The sequence below is a fragment of the Poecilia reticulata genome, chromosome 11 (genome assembly GCF_904066995.2).
Source record: "Poecilia reticulata chromosome 11, P_reticulata-male-v2, whole genome shotgun sequence".
NCBI classification, from domain to species: Eukaryota; Metazoa; Chordata; class Actinopteri; order Cyprinodontiformes; family Poeciliidae; genus Poecilia; species Poecilia reticulata.
In genome coordinates, this window is record NC_088840.1 from 3,577,992 (window position 1) to 3,584,412 (window position 6,421).

Genomic DNA, 6,421 nt, shown 5'->3' on the forward strand with positions numbered 1-6,421 from the left:
TGTGTAGATGCTTGACTTCACAATAGCTGTGCATCCTTTGAAGTTTCCCACTGTAGCACTAGGTGCTAAATACTTTAACACTTCAAACTGGCTTTCTGCTATATTTACAACTTGCCCTCTATGAACTGCCATGGAATGTGCCAGTATCCACAAAAAAAAATCTAGCTCAATAGCCCTTTCACAAGCAAATCCAGCCTTGGCCCTAAATTAAGAGTGCCCGCTTTGGCACAGAGCAGCTGGATGGGTTTTCTTGTTATTTTCTAAGCTGGCCTCGCACCTTGTTTTGTAACTGTATCTTTAGACTCAGTGCCGTACAGGAGTCGCTTTCCCGGTAGAGCTCACTGCTGAGACGTACAACAGAGAAGCCTGGGAACTGAAACACAGAAGCCAACCTCTCCTGGAAACCCTAGAGCTGTGATCTGCTACCAGGACACTCCCTTGTTTTTGTCACAACAGTGCCCTGTGCTGTAGGACACAGTTTACTTGAACTGGGCCCATTAAGGTTGAAAGCAGGACAGAACTCTTATGCTCTGTTTCTATCTTTTTTTTTTTTGCACAAATATGAAGGATCTCCTTAATGATTGACACAACGCAGGTCAAGAAGAAGCTAGCCAAAATGTAGTTCATTTTTGTTATTCTCGTGCCAAAAGCAGAGTGAGTTATAGATGATAGCATCAGCGCAGGAAGACAGCGTTTAGTCGGGTGCCAGTGTGAAGACTTCTCGACAAGACACAACTTCTCGCCATGTGTTTTCATTTATATACAGTTCCACACAGAATCACATTCTCTGTCTGTGCTCTGATTCTATCAGCCCAGTAGGTAAATGGATGTAGCAACCAGTGATGTAATGTGGGCAATAATGTAATAACTGCCAATAATAATAATAATAATAATAGAATCATTCTTAGTCATTTTAAATGAAATAACAACTTAATTATTTAACAAAGGTTTCCTGCCAATAACATAAAATGTTTTATTTGCTTCTGTTGCTTTGTTACATTACATTCTTTTAAAAATGCAACAACTGCAGCTGGTAATATGATAATTGTCCTGGATGGTAAAGTCACCAAGGAAACCCAGTGTGCAGAACTTCCTGTAAGAATTATCCATTCAGAATTTTTGTTTAAAACACTGTTTACTTTCTCAGAGATGTAAAATCATAGTTTCATGTATGGAGGAATATCATTTACTTAGGTAGGCTTAAGTGTGTTGGAGCAATGACTTACAATTTAGAAAAATAACTGTGGTCATGAGACATAAATGTGTTATTATCACATGACCAAAATGTTTTTTTTAGTGACATACTAATAATATAATAACCAGCCAATGGCAAAGACAAAATATTATAACATCAGTGGATATAAAATGTTACACTATTGGCAAATTATTACATTATTGCCTTCATTGCAACTTAAAAGGTCAGAATTATAAATGGTAAATGGCCCAACAGAAACGGAGCGGGGATTGAACCAGCAACCCGTCAACTACATGACGAACTGCCAGAAAAAACCCTGAAAATGATAAAAGAAAGGTCATGAAGAAGATTGCAGAAGCTTTTTTCTGTTTTGTCATTTTATTAAAATCAGAAAAGTTCACTTAGTTTACCGGAATTTCATGCAAACCTTCAATACCAAGTTGCAAAGCAACTTTATTTACAAAAGCACTTTAAAAGTTCACTGTTGGCCAAAGTGATGTACAAAAAGACAGACATAAAAACAACAAAAGATGAAACATAAATGCCAACATCTCAAGCTGAGTCAAAATCCAAGAAGGAAAAACACATATCTAAAAACAGGAAGCGAAACTGTTTGTTCAACGAGAATATATCAATAAATTGGAAAATATGACTGAATGCGGGGACTGTGTGCTGCTTAGTGAAACAAATTATCATTTTTATTGTTATCAAAGTAGTACCTCAAAATATCAGGATAAAAATTATCTATCTATCTATCTATCTATCTATCTATCTATCTATCTATCTATCTATCTATCTATCTATCTATCTATCTATCTATCTATCTATCTATCTATCTATCTATCTATCTATCTATCTATCTATCTATCTATCTATCTATCTATCTATCTATCTATCTATCTATCTATCTATCTATCTATCTATCCTGGAGAGCAGGGTCTGCCTGGTGCTGTTCTGATCCAGCTGCTGAGGAGGAAGAATCCCTCTCTGACTCAGAGGGGCTCATGTGTTAACTTGTGTTTGGCCGTTCAGCCTTCTGTTCCCTCAGGGACTCTGTCATCTGTGATACTGCTTATATTGGCATGAGAAAAAAAAAAAAAGAAAAAAAAAGTGCTGCATACCAGAATTTCTTCCAGTGTGAATTACTCTAACCTTTTGACTCGTCTGAGGATAACAAACTCGGGCGCATACACACACAGAAGCGGTTTGACACACGGTGTGATTAAAGATCGGGCTTTAGAAGGAGATATTTATTGAGACTACGATGGAGGAAGCAGCGGGTTGGGCTGGCAGCTCTCTGTGTTTGTTGCGGTGCGACTCCTTGATTCCCATCGGCGTATCGATCGCTAGCTGAACGGCAGACAGTTAGATGACCCACACATCCGGCTTCTGACGTCTTTCCCTTCTGCTACATCTCTTCCTGTCCCCTGTTCGTTCTCGTTGTCTCCTTCTTGACGAAGCGGACGCCCGTGACCCTGCCCGTGCTATAAAAAGCAAGCCGGGTTTTTTGGTCCAAGCCCATGGAAATCAGAGGCAGGGCCAGCCACAACCCTCACTTAAACCCTCCAGCCTGCTTCCCCCGCCAGGGGCCTGCCATGGCTGCCAGTCGGCGGGCTGCAGACATTGTTGTGAAATCATCATCATTTTATGATTTCTCAGACCTTCTTGTTGTTTCAAGCTGAGGCTAAAGTCTCGACAACACGCTAACTCGTTTTTATTTTCTCGCAGAGCTAACAGACGGAGCTTCTTGCTAATACCGGCTCTGCAGTGTCATACCGAGCAGTGAAAAATAAAATAAAACCCTCATAATTGTTTTAATGAACTATAAGCAAACACTTTTCCTATTTTAGATTGCACATCATAATGAGTGGAATGCAGTATTACCCATGACTTATGTGATTTGATATGTGATTTGACCACAAGTTTTTATTTTATTGGTACACATTCATCCCTAGGGATTTCAGAGGGCCTTAGCGCTGTCGGTCACCCTCGTGTACGCACTGCTCACTTCCTCCCTGTTGTTCTGTTACAGCTAATTCCCAAAAATGGAGCCAGTTGGCAAGGTACTGAAGAGGATTAGAGCTGCTGAAAAGTAAAAATAATACAATTTGACTTTTTTATATACAGAATTCTGACATTTCTTTCTCAGAGTTTTGACTTTTCATCTCAGAATTGTAAATGAGAACTCTGAGAAAAAAGGTCAGGATTAATAAAACAAAAATGAATGAATAAAAACGGAACTGAATTCTTTGTTCATGAGCACAAACCAGACAGAATCACAAAGGTCAGTCCAAGGGAAAGAGACACCATCTGTGCTTCAGCCTTTCCATGGAAGTTCGTCTTTCCATGGAAGTTTGTTGTGCGATTTGATTAGTTTTTTGTTGTTTTTTTTCTCACATGCAGGAGTTTAAAAAATAACAAAAGTGAGGCAAGTTGTGAACAGGATGCTTTCCTCCAAGGCAGACCAGAGAGAGACATAATGTAGCCAAGTGAGCAAGTGGTGAACATCGTCACTGTTTCACATCTAGGGTTCAGCAGAGCCATAAAGCGTTGGAGAAGCTGCAGAGTCGTTGGGTTTCATGGATGCAGGAGGACAGTTGTTGTTGGCCGGCTTTCCTGGACCTGAAAGAAGTTGGAGGACGTCTCCGACACAGCGACCTGGTTTGCCCTCTGCGTGGGAAGAGCATGAGGCTAACAGACCAACTGTAGGATTAACCCAGGATGTTTTTAAGAGAAAATAAATGTTGTGACTGGCTTAAAGTGGGATAAAGGGGTTTTGGGATGTGATGTGGGTGGACAGCAAAAAAAAAAACAAAGTCAGGACTAAAGATATGGTATTCCAGATACTTATGTTGTTTTTTGTCCAACTTGCTGGAATGTCGTCCTTCTTCCTACTGCTGGCATGAAAACGTCTCATCCAGCTTCACAAAGTGTCACGTTTGACTAGATATAATAACAGCATCTGTTTCTGCACAATGTGCATTTATATCATGTTGGAAAGATTCCACGGTGAGATGCGATGTTTTTCACTGCTCTGTGACAAGACAGAGAAAAATCTGAACTTCCATTTTTTAGCTGCTGTTGTCATACATTTATTTAGTAAAAAAAATAAAAAGTAGAAAAACTATTACAAAAAAATATTTGACTATATGTGAGAGTTATGATGGAGTTCTTCTATTTTTGACCTTGATAACCTTTGCATTAGGAATAAAACTAGATGCCTGATACTGTACTGGGTCCAGTGGCGCAAAAAGTGGGCATGCATTTCATGTGACGCATAGGGGCGCTGCACCAGAGGGGGTGGCAAAACCCCGTCTGGAGGGGGCGGCGCGCCGATGATGTCTTCGCATACACCTCAGCGTGCCGTTACGCTCCTTCACCTCGCGCCCATAACAGGGTAAATGTAGCGAGTTTTACCTTTCACCTACCTTCTTTTCGGGGGCGTGGGGGGCGAGCGTATTTTTTCTATGCTTCTTCACCCTGACGTACCTTCCTTGGACAGGGGGGCGATTTATGTTTTCGAATCCACCTGAATAATATCTAGTTGCAACCCTGACTGGATCGTTGTCAAAGTTAGGAATCAGAAAATGTAAACTTGCTGGAAATTACCTGGTAAGCTCCAGGTGAATAACCCAAAAGTTGACTGAAAGTGTTTGGTGAATTCCACACACCATATGGTAAATTTAGCAAAGTGAGCATCGACCTTGGATTTACACTATATGTGGCTCCGCTCCAGTGCGCACTTCACTGAAATTCGTAGCCTCCCTGATTTTCAAAATGCGTGGCTCTGCTGTGAAGCCCAGAGGATGATTATAAAGCAGTGGAGGTGTGCCACACCGTGCCGCCATCCACTCAGTGTAAACTCTCTTACAGACAGATAATTGCTGCAGAGTTGATTCTGTGGCGGATTGGAGTGGAAATATGGGGGTAGGTTTTACAAATGGTTATGCGGGAATAGGCTTGTTTTAAGAGTGTTTTCACACCTGATAGACTCGGTTCAGTCGGGGAAAAAAGTAGCGCTAGACATGCATTAGTTTTGGTTGTATTTATCCAGAATGCCCTGTGCCGTAGTCCACTTCCTGCTTTTGGAACGGTCTCTGGTCCTCTTGTTGTTCACATATGCATTCAAACTGCACCAGAGTTCACCTCAGCCGAACTAAGATCGACGAGAGTTTGCATTTTTGGTCTTCCATTCAAACCTCCCCAAACTAACCAAAGGCAAATCAATTAGGTTTCTATTAAAGCGAACCAAAGAGTTCTGGTGTGAATGCATCCACACATGTCATCTTCATGAGAGCTAATCAAAAAGTTTAAGTTTCTTTGACTAAGCCTGTGGTGAGTTCACTGAAACGAAGGAGTCAACTGCCAAATACATCGAGCTGGAAGCCTCCTCAGAGGACAATAAAAACATTCCCATCAGAGAGGAAGCAGAGAGACTTCGCCCTGGGATCTCCTCTGGCATGTGTCGATACACAGCACAGAATTTCACAAGTAGCTGTCAGCGGCCCAGGAGGAGTTAGTCAAGTGCTCACCTGCCAGACGCCTGTTTCCTTCGTTATTCACAGAGCTGCTTCAAACATTATCATCTCCTCTTTGAGTTAAGTCTTTCACACATCAAATAGGTAAGAATGCACTATTGATTCCCCCCGAGTGACATCTCCAGTTGGTCCCTTGACACCTGCGTCTCTTGATGCACCTTGCTTGAACCCCCTGAACCAGCTCCTCTAAAAGAAAATAATCTGCTCGAATATTTCTCGCTGACAATGTTTTGAGCTGTGTTGAAGTCTTACCTCTGCTGACTTGTGGAGTGCACCCCACGAGCTCCGGGTCGTTACTGCGCAGCAGCTTGACTTGTGCGGACGTCTCTCCGGGAACCCACATCGTAGTAATCAGATCTGCAGGGACGCCGGGCTCCGTGTGCCTCGGTGGCCATGGTTCTGTGTATTCAGCCATGAAAGACGACTGACGCTCTGGAGGTTATCAAGGTTTCACAGTCTGCAGGGTTAAATGTGGAGATGGTATTTGTGCATCTCTGTTTGGATACCTGTATTTATGAACTTGAATGAGCCACCAGCGGTGTGGGACTAGGCCAGGAAATACCAATGTGGCTCTCCATAGGATTGCTCTGGCTGAGAGCCCCGATCTGCAGGAAACAGGTCGGCTCATGCGCCTCCTCATCTCTCCTGTAAGAGATAGAGAGACTAACTAGAACATATCGTGTGTGTG